Source organism: Pongo abelii, chromosome 14, assembly GCF_028885655.2.
Source record: "Pongo abelii isolate AG06213 chromosome 14, NHGRI_mPonAbe1-v2.0_pri, whole genome shotgun sequence".
In the NCBI taxonomy this organism is placed as follows: Eukaryota; Metazoa; Chordata; class Mammalia; order Primates; family Hominidae; genus Pongo; species Pongo abelii.
In genome coordinates, this window is record NC_071999.2 from 53,273,841 (window position 1) to 53,288,422 (window position 14,582).

At 44.1% G+C, this 14,582-nt stretch overlaps 1 protein-coding gene and 1 pseudogene across 2 annotated transcripts in view; one reads left to right on the top strand and one right to left on the bottom strand.

Moving 5' to 3' along the window:
• The window catches only part of RB1 (RB transcriptional corepressor 1), a 174,700-nt gene that overhangs the window by 5,584 nt on the left and 154,534 nt on the right, over positions 1–14,582 (top strand). The window lies entirely within an intron of this gene.
• On the bottom strand, positions 7,350–11,220 carry LOC100461788 (protein phosphatase 1 regulatory subunit 26-like; annotated as a pseudogene).

The following is a 14,582-nucleotide window of genomic DNA, read 5'->3' on the forward strand; positions in this document are numbered from 1 at the left end:
TATGACTCTTGATGATTATTGCTAGATTACACTTCAGATACTTTTAATGAATTTACTTTCTCAACATAGTAGTGTAAGAGTATATATCTGTTTTTACTGATCTGATTAACACAGCAGAATGTGTTTATGTATGTCCCATAAGAAAATTGTTTAAAACCATTAAATAAAATCTCTGGCAGTAAAAAGGAGAAAACAAGTGTCATAATTTCCAAAGAATTGAACATAGTCTCACATTTCTTATCTAAAAAGAGAGGAATACTGAAGTATCTTGAATGTATGACTTGGGTATTATAATCCCCAGGCATCTAATGTATATTTTAACTGACTTGGGTACTTCATGTACAAAGCTGTTTTTGTGCATATACAATTAAATGGGATCAGAGCTCCTTCACTTTTCTCTTCCTAAAATACTAGATTTTTAGTGTTCAGAAATTTTGGAAGGGATAGCTGATTATAAAGAGTATTAGTGAATATACATACTGTAGTTTTCAATTTATAAGTGCATTGTGTTCCAAATCTGTTTGCAAGTTTGATATAGTAGTTAGGTTTCCAGCCTAGTTCACGTAACTTTTTTTTTTTTGTACTAAACTATAACAATAATAGTTTTAACAGTAGAGGCTCTTTTGAGCTTCAGAATTGAATACATGTATAAGCAAATGTTACTGCTTTATTACCCTTTTTCATCCTGGCTTTGTCTCTACCTTCCCTGGGAACTGGCCCAGTTTAAATCTTATTTCCTAATGGAGCTCATGATGGGGACTAGGATGTGTGAAATTATTTATGATTAGGTACTGGAGGAAGGTAAGAAAGGAATTTCATGTTATTTTTGGGATTTGAGGTGTGCTTTTGAAGGGTATGACGGAAGATGATGTCCTGTTGTAAATCAACAGACTTTTCCTTGAAATATGATTTTAAGTGAGAGTTACGTTTTTGAGGGTTGGCCTGAGAATTTAACCTTCATTTATATAATAATATCTAAGGGAGAATGTGATAGAGTGTGTTCTAAGAAGCAAATGTAATGACAGAATGAATGTGTTTCCAGTGCAGCTATTCTAGTGGCAGTTGTCTGTCTTCTTTGAAACAAGAGGAAGAATATTGTCAAAAAGGAAACCCTTTTTAACAATAGAAAGTAGGTGATGTTTATTGGGATAGAGGATGGGTTAAGAGCAAGGATTAAGAGTCAAACAGATATACTATGTCCTAACTCCATTATCCTGAACATGTTATCTACAATTTTCAAGCCTTAGTTTTCTAATCTGTAAAAGGGACTGACAATAATTTCTGGATCTTGGAGTTATGTGCAGATTAAATAAATTAATGCATATAAAGCTCTTATTAGAGTCAATGAGTATGTATATTAGGTCTTGCAAACAGAATAATTTTACTTAAGAAATACCCCAGAAAATTTTATCATTAATGTATTTTTTTAGGAGAACTTAGGATATCAGTTAAAATGGTTGCAATTTTAAATGCATTGTAGTGATTTTGATGTAGTATGTTTGTTAAAATTCTTATTTTTAAGTGTTTTAGAGTCAGAAAAGTTGTTTATGCATACATGAAAGCATATATTAATCCCTTTAAAGGAAAAGTTTGTGGTATTTTGTCTAGAAAAGTGTTTTCTTTTTTTAAAATAAATATTTAGTAAAGTGTAATAATAAAGATTAGCTTTGTTCATAAGGTTAGATTGTGTTTATGCTGCTTATAGCATATGAATAGGACTTTCCATTAAGAAATTGGCTAAGCTGCTGTTCATATTGTGACTTAAGGTGAATCAGCTGTTAGAATTTTGGTTTACTTTCTGCATCTTGATTGGTAGTGTGGTAGAATCGAAAATGCCTTGGACCTCAAGGCAGAAAACTTTGGTTGTAATTATATTGTAGCTATATGATTTTAGGCAAATTGGTTAATTCTATGAGTCTCAGTTTGCTCACCTGTAAGGCAGAAATAATACCTGAATGTGAACCTCATAGGCTTTTTGTTATACATACATATATATGTATATGAAATGTATGATATACATATCTCAAAGAGCTTTGGGATATATTGCCCTTGATAGAGCCACTTACTTATTTTTGTGATATGGTGGTTATATTTTAAATAAATACAGTCATGTGTTGCTTAACAATGGGGACACATCTGAGAAATGCGTCATTAGGTGATTTCATCATTGTGTAAACATCATAGCATGTACTTACACAAACCTGGATGGTATAGCCTATGACACACCTATGCTGTGTGGTATAGCATGTTGCTCCTAGTCTGCAAATGTGTACAGCATGTTACTGTACTGAACATTGTAGGCAATTGTAACACAATGGTAAGTATTTGTGTATCTATACATAGAAAAGGTACAGTAGATCATCCATATCCTTACTGATTTTCTTTCTATGTGTTTTACTAATTATTGAGGGAGAAATATGAAGCCTCCAACTATAATTAGAATGACCCTTTTAAATTCTGTTTTTTATTAATGTATTTTTTATTTTATTTTATTTTATTTTATTTTGAGACAGAGTCTTGCTCTGTCGCCCAGGCTGGAGTGCGTGGCACGATCTCGGCTCACTGCAACCTCTGCCTCCAGGGTCCAAGCGATTCTTCTGCCTCAGCCTCCCGAGTAGCTGGAATTATAGGCATGTGCCACCACACCCGGCTAATTTTTGTATTTTTAGTAGAGACAGGGTTTCACCGTGTTGGTCAGGCTGGTCTCGAACTCCTGACCTCATGATCTGCCCTCCTCGGCCTCCCAAAGTGCTGGCATTACAGGCGTGAGCCACTGTGCCTGGCCTTTATTAGTGTATTTTGAAGCTTTATTCTTGGGTGCATACAAGTTTAGAATTTTTATGCCTTCTCGGTAAATTGGTACCTTTATCATTATGTACTGTGCTTTTTTTATCCAAATTTATATCTTTTGTTCTGCAGTGTCCACATATCCATTCCACTTTTCTTGTGATCACTCTTTACATTGTGTATCGTTTGCCTTCATTTTGATTTTAACCTATTTCTTTTTTATATTTAAATTGATTTTTGTTGTTTTGTAATCAGCATTCATTACAAATTTTTAGCTGAATATTTTTTACTTTTGTTAGGGTTCCCTGTGTCTCTTCCTTTCATGTTGTGCCACAGATGAGCCATTATTTATATCTTCTCTCTCATTGGAGGTTCCTTTTTTTAGGGGAAATTAAATAATCTGAAATATAAGGAAAGGATATGTTGATTTCAAGAAAGGTTATGTTTTTATTCCTTATCTGGCTTGTTCTTGTTGTGAGGGTGGGAGCAATACTCTTTGCAGCTTTCTGCATTCTAGGAAGAAGTGGAATTTTACATTACCATTTGCTTTCTTTACAGGTTTACCTTGGTATTTAGTGTCTATCCATAGGACTAATTAAAACTATACCAGACTCCTTCTATTTTAAACCTATCCATTCAGTCTCAAGTTATCTTTTTGCATTGCCTCTCACATCTGTCCCTTCGTTTCTCTTACCAGCAGTGCTTGGTTTTTACTGTTTGCTTTGGTTTTAATTTCCTTTTTTTTTTTTAATTTCAGAAGGTGGAAGCTTATGTCACTGACTTGAGCATTTTTTTATGCATGTTTTAGTGCCTCTTTCTGACTAGTCTCTTCTTTTCTCCATCCAATCCATCCTGTGCCTGATTTTTAGAAAAGACTGGTTTATAGTTTGCCCCTTTTGCTTTAAAATTTATTTTTCATTGTTACAACCCACTCTCAATAGCCTCCATTGTAACACCCTCCCATGCTCCCACCACCATTATGAAGAAGTAAAGTCCACACTGTCTCAGTATTTGTAGTTCTCCATAGTCTGTGCTTTAACCTTCCTTCCAGTCTTATTTTTTATTTCCATTGATGGCCCCCAATGCCTGTGTTCTCCTCCCTTCCATATGAATCTTCCATATGAATATCTTCCATGTGAATATGATAGTATTCATATTCATGCTATCTCCCCTTTTTTTGGAATACCCTTCTTTTTTCTTTTAGCCTAAATTCTGTTTTTAAGATGCAGTTAAAGCTTCTCCTTTATGCATATCTCTTATAAGATATATTATTTGCAGACTTTTCCCCCCATTCTGTGAGTTGCCTTTTCACTTTCTTGATGATGTCATTTGCAGCGTAGGATTTTAATTTTGATGAAGTCCAGTTTTCTATTTTTTTTTTGGTTGTTGTTTTTTTTTTTTTTTTGGTTGCTTGGGCTTTTGATGTTGTATCTAAGAAGGCCTTGACCAACCCAAGGTCATGATGACTTATTCTATGCTTTCTTCTAAAAGTCATATGGTTTTTAGTTCTTGTAAGTCTTGGGTTTCTTTGTTTTTTTTTGAGTTAATTTTTGTGTATGATGTGAGGAAGAGGTCTAACTCCAGTCTTTTGAATGTGGATATCCGGTTGTCTCTGCACCACTTATGGAAAAGACTATTCTTTCTTCATTGAATTGTTTTGGTGCCCTTGTTGAAAATCAGTTGACTATAAAAACCAGGGTTTATTTCTGGAGTCTCAGTTCTATTCCATTGCTTTGTATGTTTATTCTTTTTTATTTTTTTTTGAGACGGAGTCTCACTCTGTCCCCCAGGCTGGAGTGCACTGGCACAATCTCGGCTCACTGCAAGCTCCACCTCCCGGGTTCACGCCATTCTCCTGCCTCAGCCTCCCGAGGAGCTGGGACTACAGGTGCCTGCCACCACGCCCGGCTAATTTTTCTGTATTTTTGGTAGAGACGGGGTTTCACTGTGTTGGCCAGGATGGTCTTGATCTCCTGACCTCATGATCCGCCTGCCTCGGCCTCCCAAAGTGTTGGGATTACAGGCGTGAGCCACCGCACCCGGCCGTATGTTTATTCTTATGTAGTACCATACTGTTTTGTAGTATGTTTTATAGCTTTGTAGTATGTTTTGAAATAGGGAAGTGTGAGTTTGACAACTTTGGTTTTCTTTTTCCAGATTACTTTTGTTACTCTTGGTGCTTGAATTTCCATGTGAATTTTTAGGATCAATTTGTCAATTTCTGTTTTAAAAAAAGGCAGCTGGGATTTTGATAGGGATTATGTTGGATCTGTAGATCAATTTGGGGACTATTGCCATCTTAACAACATGAAGTTTTCAGATGCATGCATATGGAATGTCTTTTCATTTAAGTCTTCTTTAATTTCTTTCAACAGTGTTTTCAGTTTTCAGAGTATAAATCTTACTAAACATTTATTCTTGGCGATATTATTATAAATGGAATTGTTTTCTTTCCTTTTTGGCTTATTCATTGTAGGTGGATAGAAATAAAATCTAATTTTTTTGGATAAGAGCAGCTAAAATCAGTTGGGCCTGGAGGCTCACGCCTGTAATCTCAGCACTTTGGGAGGCCGAGGTGGGTGGATCACTTGAGGTCAGGAATTTGAGACCAGCCTGGCCAACATGGTGAAACCCTGTCTCTACTAAAAATACAAAAAATTAGCCGGGTGTGGTGGTGTGCGCCTGTAGTCCCAGCTACTCTGGAAGCTGAGGCAGGAGAATTGCTTGAACCCGGGAGGCAGAGGTTGCAATGAGCCGAAGTCGTGCCACTGCACTCCAGCCTGGGCAAAAAAAAAAAAAAAAAAAAGCAGCTAAAATCTATGTATTTAACAAAAATTTCTAATACAGTACCATTTTATTTATTATAGTCCTCATGTTGTATATTAGATCTCCGGACTTGTTCATCCTATGTATTTGCTACTTCGTATCCTTTGAACTACATCTTTTCAAAGGATGAAATTGGGTAATGTGGTGCCTCTAGCTTTGGTCTTTTTGTGTAGGGTTGCCTTGGCTATTCGGGCTCTTTTTTGGTTCCATATGAATTTTAAAATAGTTTTTTTTTCTTTTTCCTAATTCTGTGAAGAATGTCATTGGTAGTCTGATAGGAACAGCATTGAATCTGTAAATTGCTTTGGGCAGTGTGGCCATTTTAATGATACTGATTCTTCTTATCCATGAGCATGGAATGTTTTTCCATTTGTTCGTGTCATCTCTGATTTATTTGAGCAGTGTTTTGTAATTCTTGTAGAGAGCTTTCACCTCCCTAGTTAGCTGTATTCCTAGATATTTTATTCTTTATTGTGGCTGTTGTGAGTGGGTTGCATTCTTGATTTGGCTCTCAGCTTGGATGTTGGTACATAGGAATGCTAGTGATTTTTGTACATTGATTTTATATCCTGAAACTTTGCTTATCAGCTGAAGGAACTTTTGAGCAGAGACTATGGGATTTTATAGGTGTAAAATCATCATCTGCAAACAGGAATAGTTTGACTTCCTTTTTTCCTATTCGGATGCCCTTTATTTCCTTCTCTTGTCTGATTGCTGTGGCTAGGACTTCCAATACTATGTTGAATAGGAGTGGTGAGAGAGAGCATCCTTATTTTGTTCTGCCTTTCAAGGGGAATGCTTTCAACTTTTGCCTCTTAAGTATGATGTTGGCTGTGGATTTGTCATAGATGGCTCTTACTATTTTGAAGTATGTTCCTTCAGTGCCTAGTTTGTTGAGCTATATACCACACTTTCTTTATCCACTAATCGGTTGATGGGCACTTCAGTTGATTCTGTACTTTTGCAGTTGTGAATTGTGCTGCAATAAACAAGTGCAGGTTTCTTTTTGATATTATGATTTCTTTTATTTTGGGTAGATACCCAGTAGTGGGATTGCTGGATCGAATGGTTGATCTGCTTCTAGTTCTTTGAGAAATCCTCGTACTATTTTCCATAGAGGTTGTGCTAATTTACATTTCTACCAACAGTGTGTAAGCATTCCCTTTTCACTGCATCCTCACCAACATCTATTGTTTTTTTACTTTATTTTCCATATAAAAAGGGGTTTATTTAGATGTTAGAATCATCTAGTGTTTGAAAAAGATTGGACATGAATCCACCCAGGCCCAGGGCTGAGCTGCAGAGCAGCCGCTGACATCCGCGGGGATTTCACAGCAACAGGGAGCTCTCACGTGCTTGCTGGCCATTGTGCTTCAAATCGTTTTTCCAGCGGACGGCTGTGACTGCAGTTTTCAAATGTGCTCTGGCCTCCAAGGACCAGGGGGGTGGTCGGGGGCGGGGGTGTCCTCTGTATAAAAAGTGCTGTCCTGCGAGCTTCCCGGCGGACACCTTGGGGCATCTGAGTGATTCCCAGGGAGGGCAGCTCGGCCTTCCTCAGGCTACTGCTGCAGCCACCGATGGACATTCTCACCAGCAATCAACCAAAAAACATCAGAATCTCTGTGAACTTGGCTGCGATGATAAGAACCAAATGTTTTGTAATCTAAGACTTGTATGCAGAACACAGAAAATTGCAATTAGGAACACCCTACAAAATGAACAACAGTATTTTCTAAAAATATTTTTTACATCACTTTAAATAACTTACAGAAAACTACAAAAATCATATTTACCAGGACACATCTGTTAAATAAAAGCATTGTTTCATGTTGGTGTACGTCTATACAGGGCTATGTATAACGGACTCCTGTTTCCCCTCCCTGCAACCACAGAACCATCACACACATACACGGATACACGCACAGATACGCCCCTTTCCACAAATGCACGGAAACCGGGACGCAAACCCATAACTCGAGGGCTTAGACCTTCACTGCTGAGCTGCCGCCACTGTCCTCCGTGCGCGAAGTGTCGCTGAAGTCACTGGCGTCACTGCCCAAGGCGTCCCCGCCCAAGGCGTCCTGGTCCTGGTCCTGGTCGTCCCTATCGATGACCCTTCGTCAATACCTCAGGTCTAAAATGCTTTCCTCCGAGCCTGAGTTCCTCCTGTCGGGCAAACTCCGCCCTGTCTGTGCCTTCCTGCTTGGCCAGGGCCCGCTGTCCTTCTTCGCCAGCAAGTATGGGCTTCCAAAGACAGGGCTGGGCCCGGCCTGGGCCTCCCTGAAGGCAGAGAAGGACAGGCCCTGCGGAGGCAGCCCCATGTCGGGCTGAAGAGGCTGGCCTGCCTGCTCCCCTGAGAGACACGCTTTCCAAAATGGAAGAGCTGGCTGGACAGCGCGGGGAGAAGCCCGCAAGGGGTAGGCTGGGCAGGCCCCAGGCGGGGCCCTCGGACCCCTTGTTTTTCCCGCTCCCGACGCCCCGCCTCCACTCCGCATCTCTGCCTTCCGAGCGCAGCGCGCACGGGGTCCGGTGGGTGAAGTCGCTCGAGGGCAGGGTGTGGTCAGCCTGGGCTCCAGAGTCCCTCTCAGCTTCCTGGCTGGGGATCAGGAAGCCCTGGCTCCCGCAGCCCATGTGAAAGGTACCCCCAGCACCTCCGGCCTCGGTGCCCGCTGTGGCACTGCTGGGCAGCTGAACGAAAGCACTTTTGGCAGCATGCTCGGCCCCTCGTGAGCGCTAGTCTTTCTGAATGTAATCATTTCTCCTGCTCGCTGAGAGCCCCTTGGCGGAGACACTGCCACTGGTGCTCCTGGGCGGTGCCGGATCCCCTTGGGCGAGAGCAGCAGAGAGCCCCTTCCCGCCCTGGCTGAACAGGCCGGCTGTGCCCTGTGCTCCAGCGCTCTCTGCACCTCATGGCCCTTCTGCCGGCTGTGGGACCCCCCTGGCCCGCTGGCTCCGCGTGCACACGCCAGGCGGTGGGGCCCGCTCCTTCCTGCACAGCAACCCTGGCCTGAATGAGCCCCCCTTCCCGAGAGCAGCAGGGCCCTCTGCCTGAACTTCTGAACTGCTCACTGACTCCTTGGCCTTTTCCGCCAAAAACTTACTAATCTATAGTTCGATGCTCTCGTCACTGTCCACTGAACTGCTGTCGTCAGACAGGGAGCCGGGGCTGGGAGCTGGGCCCTGGCATTCCCTGGCGAAATGGATTCCCTTCAGAGGCGGAGGCAGAGGCGCATCCCCTCACTCGGAAGGCCGGGTAGGTGTCCTGGCTCCTGACGCCCTCCCGCTTCGTCCTGTCTGCCATACTGCCACAGACACTGGGAGGTTTGTTCCCTGGGCCCTCGCCGCTGTCTCTCTTGGACTTGGAGAGTCAGCTATTAAGCACTGGCGGGCTTCTGTCTTTCCAGTCTCTCCGGAGCCCGCCCAGCTGCTCCAGGAAGTGCGTCTGGGCAGTGCTGAACCTGACCTTCCTGCACGCAGCCCTGGGTTCCCTGCACCTCTTCTTGAGCTTTTGCTTGGACCTTAAGTCCTTGATGGCCGTGTCCAGGTCCTCGTCACTGTCCAGGGAGCTGCTCTTGTCTTCGGAGCTCTCCTCGTCCAGGTGCCTCACCTCGTCTGTCTTAACCTGGCCCTGCGTCATGCGAGTGTCGCCGGGCCCCTTGGCTGCGCCCTCCCCTCCCGGGACCTCGCTGGCTTTGCCCTGGACGGGCAGGTCCCGCCCCTCATGGCCGGGCACGGCTCACGCCTGTCTGTGGTTGGCATCCTGGCCGCCATCTTTCACCACCTCTCGTGTTTTCTTGGGCGTGGACGGCCTTATGGCATGGCCGCCGCCTCTACGTTTCCTTTTGCAGCTCAGCGGCGGGTCCGGTGTTTTAGAGACGGGGGCCTTGGGGCCACTGGTCTGGCTGTTGGGGCCAGGCGGTGAAAGTGGGCCCTGGGCAGCCTGAGAGCAGCTCTCACCTCTGGCCAGCAAACTCCCCGACTGTGCCTTGAGGGTCAAAACGTCTGGATTTCCTGATCGATGCTGTCGTCGCTGTCCACGGAGCTACTGTCGCCGTCAGAGCGGGAAGGCACGTTCGGGGAGTAGAATAGTGGGCTTGCAGACAGGGACCTGTCGCTGCCTTACATGGGGGCCAGCAGGGTAGTCTTGGAAATGCCCAAGATTGCTTCCGCGAGCCAGTTCAGCGGACGTGTCTGCCTGGCACGAGGACCGTTCTACAAACTCGCTCCTGGAAGCCGGGTTCGCTGGAGGCGGAGCTTTGGTTTCCTTCGGGAGCTTGTGGGGAATGGTCAGCATCTAGGCGCCCTGGGCAAGGGTCTGTGGCCTTGGTGGCCGCTGGCTTCCTCTAGCTGGGTGTTTTCCTGTGGGTCTCGCGCAAGGCACTTTTTTGTGGCGCTGCTTGTGCTGTGTGCTGGAGGGTCAGGCGTCCTCTCTCCTCCCGGAGCTGGGCCCTCTGGGGCAGGTTCCCGTTGGCCTCCTTGCATGTTTGCCGCAGCTAGTACACCTGGATGGCCTCCTCAGTGCGGTCGTTGCTGCTGGAGTCGGACGCCTCGGGCGCCTGCGCCGCACTCGTGACTTGCTTTCCCCTTCTCAGGGTGCCAGCGCTCCTCTTGACCCCGCTTTTATTCTGTGGTGCTTCTGAAGGGCTGCAGGGGGCTGCTGGCTTCGGGCTGCCCTTGTTCTCCTGCTTGGTCGTGACCCTGGACTTGAGGCTTCTGGGCTGCACGTTCGTCTTTGCTAACCAGGGAGGTTTGCGAAAGGCGAACTCTTTATGGGCGCCCCTCAGACCCTGCCGATGCGCCACCTTTGCGGCTGGCTCTTGGTGGGATTTCAAGAGTGACTTGGTCGAATTTTCGTTTGGGTCTGGTTTTTTATCTATTGACCCCATCACATTTTTGGGTCGCATGCTCTCTCTTCTCATTCAGAAACTGTTCTATTTCCGCCTTAACGCTCTGCTCGAAGGAGTCGTTGCTGCTCGCGCTGACCGGGGAGGCGGAACCCTAGTCCTCACTGGATCTCACCTGGCTGCCAAGGCCACCACCTGAGCCAGGTACAAGTTTTGGGGGGACACACGGAAGTCGGGGCACTGCCGTGAGATAGTTCTGGCTTACATCTACTGCCACTGCCTGCGGCCCTGGAAGGCTGGGCTGCGCCCTGGCTGGCCCTTGCCAGCCCCGGGCTGTGCGGCTCCACTCTTTGCCTTCAGGTACTCTGGATGGCTTCCCCAATGTCCCGGTCCATGGAATCATCACTGAATCTAGCACCGACCGGCCAAAGTCTGCAGTTTCCTCCTCCCTCATGGGGTCAAAGTCAGCAACAAGACCACAGGCAGGCAATGCGGGCTGCTCCTTGTGCACGGTGGGCTTGGCAGCTGGCTTGGCGTCTGCCCTGTGGCCCCTCGATGCAGCGCGCTCATCGCTGGTGCCCCGAGCAGCCCCGCTGCGCTGCAGCGTGCTGATGAGCATCTGCACCCGGGCGCTCACCGACACGCTCTCCACGCCCTCGTCAGCCTCCGAGAAGCACCCGGGGAATCTAAAGCTCCCTGGTGGGCCAAAGGCCTCCCATTTGGACTGGGGAGCAACCCGTGGAGTAGCGTTCCTGAGAAACATTCTAGCAGACGGGGAGGGACGCGCAGAGGGACGACGCTTTATTTCTCTGCCAGCTTCATATACTCAAAAGGTTGGCGGCGGGGCGCGGTGGCTCACGCCCGTAATCACAGCACTTTGAGAAGCCGAGGCGGGCGGATCGCGAGGTCAGGAGTTTGAGACCAGCCTGGGCAACATTCTGAAACCCCGTCTCTACTAATAATACAAAAATTAGCTGGGCGTGGTGGTGTGAGCCTGTAGTCCCAGCTACTCGTGAGGCAGAGGCCAGGGACTCGCTTGAAGCCGGAAGGTGGAGGTTGCAGTGAGCCGAAATCGCGCCACTGCTCTCCAGCCTGGGTGACAGAGCGAGTCTCTGTCTCAAAAAATAAAAAAAAAAGATTGGCAAGTGGTGCCCATGAGATAAAGTCTGCAAATGCTTCTTTGCAGTTTAAAAAGGACGACGACTATAAACCCAGGATCAGGATGACGTTACGCATAGATTTATTCTTGACCTGACCAACAAGCTCTTGAAATTCTCTTTGCATCCAGGTCGACTGTGAAACGGCAGCCAGTGTCCCCAAGCGCCCCAGGGATAAGGCCTTCATCACTCCGAGGCATCCTCTCTCTGCTTTTTAAATAGACTTTTGACTCGGCCCGGCCCCCTGCCACCCGCCGCGCGGACCCTGCCTGCGCTTGCGTCCGGCATCCGGGGGAGGCGGCGGGCCCGGGTCTCTGGGGCTGGCCTTTACTTAGTTTTGTTTTTGTTGCATTTGCTTTTGGTGACACTCCCTTTTTGATATTCCACATATAAATGAGGCAATAATTTTCTTTCTATGTCTGCTTATTTCACTTAGCATAATGGCCTCCCTGTCCGCCTCGGCTCCCGCGCGGGGAGGAGGGGCCCGGGCCCCGCCTCCCCGCGCGCTGCGGCCACCGCCCCGCACCTTTTTTTGACTTTTTAATAATGCTCATTCTGACTGTGATAAGGCGGTATCTCATTATGGTTTTAATTGGTATTTCCCTTGTGATTGGTGATGTTGAGTATTTTTCATGTTTGTTGGCCATTTGTGTATCTTCTTTTGAAAAATGTCCGTTTGGCCGGGCGCGGTGGCTCACGTCTGTAATCCCAGCACTTTCGGAAGCCAAGGCGGGTGGATCACCTGAGGTCAGGAGTTCGAGACCAGCCTGGCTAACATGGTGAAACTCCGTGTCTACTAAAAATACAAAAATTAGCTGGGCGTGGTGGCATGCGCCTGTGATCCCAGCTACTCTCGAGACTAAGGCAGGAGAATGACATGAACCCAGGAGGCGGAGGTTGCAGTGAGCCAAGGTTGCGCCATTGCACTCCAGCCTGGACGACAGGAGTGAAACTGCGTTACAAAAACAAAAATCCATTCATCTAGTTTGTCCACTTTTTAACGGGATTATTTGTTTTCTTCTTGCTGATTTTCTTGAGTTTCTTGTAGATTCTGGATCCTTTGTTGGATGTATGGTTTGTAAATATTTTCTGCCATTCTGAGGGTTGTCTGTTTTCTCTGTTGATTATTTCTTTTGCTATGCAGAAACTTTTCAGTTTAAGTCCCATTTACTTAGTTTTGTTTTTGTTGCATTTGTTTTTGGTGACACCCCCTATTTTTTAGATTCCACATATAAATGAGATCATGCAATAATTTACTTTCTGTGTCTGCTTATTTCACTTAGCATAATGGCCTCCATGTCCACCTGTGTTGTGGCAAGTGACAGGATCACCTTTCTTTTTGTGGCTGAATAATATTCCATTGTTTATATATACTACATTTTGTTTATCCACTTGTCTGTTGACAGACACATAGGTTGTTTCCATATTACTTAGCTGTATATAGAAATACAGGTGGTTTTTGTATGTTGATTTTGTACTCTGAAAACTTGGTGAACTAATTTATTAGCTTCAATAGTTTCTTAGTGAATTCCTTAGGATTTTCTATATGTAAAATAATGTCATTTGCAAATAGAGATAGTTTTACTTCTTCCTTTAAAATCTGGATACCTTTTATTTCTTTTTCTTGCCTAATTGCTTTGTCTAAAATCTCCAACAGAATGTTGAATAGAATGATGAGAAGGACATTGTTGTCTTTTCCTGGATCTTAGTGGGAGACCATCCAGTTTTTCACCATTAAGTAGATGTTAGCTGTGGGGTTTTTGTAGATGCCTTTCATCAGCTGAAGAATTTTTTATTTCTAGGGTGTTGAGTGTTTTGTTATGAAAGGGTGTTGGATTTTGTCAAATGATTTTTCTGCTTCTATTGATATAATAATGTGGTTCTTGTTCTTTATTGAAATGCTATAGTATATTAGTTGATTTTCAGGTGTTAAACCAACATTGCATCTCTGGAATAAGTCCCACTTGGTCACAATGTATAATCCTTTTGATATGTTGCTAGATTTGGTTTGCTAATTTTTTTTTTTTTGAGGATTTCTATACATATATTTATAAGAGACTTTGGTCTTTAGTTTTTTTGCTTGTGATGTCTTTGTCTGATTTTAGTATCAAGATAATACTGGCCTTTCACAGAATGGACTGGGAAGTGTTCCCTCCTCTTCCGTTTTGATGGGGCAGTTTGTGAAGAATAGATATTAATTCTTCTTTAAATATTTGGTAGAATTCATCAGTGATGCCATCTGGGCCTGGACTTTTCTCTGGAAAGTTTCAAAATTACTAATTCAGTCATTTTACTTGTTATAGGTGTATTCATTTGTCAGTTTCTTTTTGAATCAGTTTTTATAGTTTATATTTTTCTAGGAATTAGTCTACCTCATCTAGGTTACCTAGTTCATTGGCAAATAATTGTTCATGGCATTGCCATTATAATCATTTTTATTTCTGTAAGGTTAGTAGTAATTTTTTTTATTTCATTCCTGATTTTGGTTAATTTGAGCCTTCTCTCTTTTATCTTGGTAAGTCTAACTAGAAGTTTCTCAATGTTGGTGATTTAAAATTTTTTTTCTGGTTTTATTGATTTTTCTTTATTTCTCTATTCTCTAAAAAATTTTAATCAAACAATTTTTCCCTGTTTTTTCACTACCTAATGTTTATACTTAATGTGTGTATTGGATAACTCTACAAAAATTCATCATCATGTACTTTCGTCATGAAATAGCCAGATATATCTTACATATAATTGTACTGCCTACTTTTAGAATTGCTTGTTCTTAAAGGCTTTGACTTCATAAAAGTTTTCACTCTTGGCCAATATTATTTACTACAGTGTGTTTTCTTCTTCATGAGGAACCATGGAAGAAATCTTTGGTCCAAGACCCATTAAGCTTTTCTGGAGAACCTAAGTAATTAATTTAATTTAACCTTATAGATACTATGAATCTTATAATTGTTTGTTATTGTTTTAACTG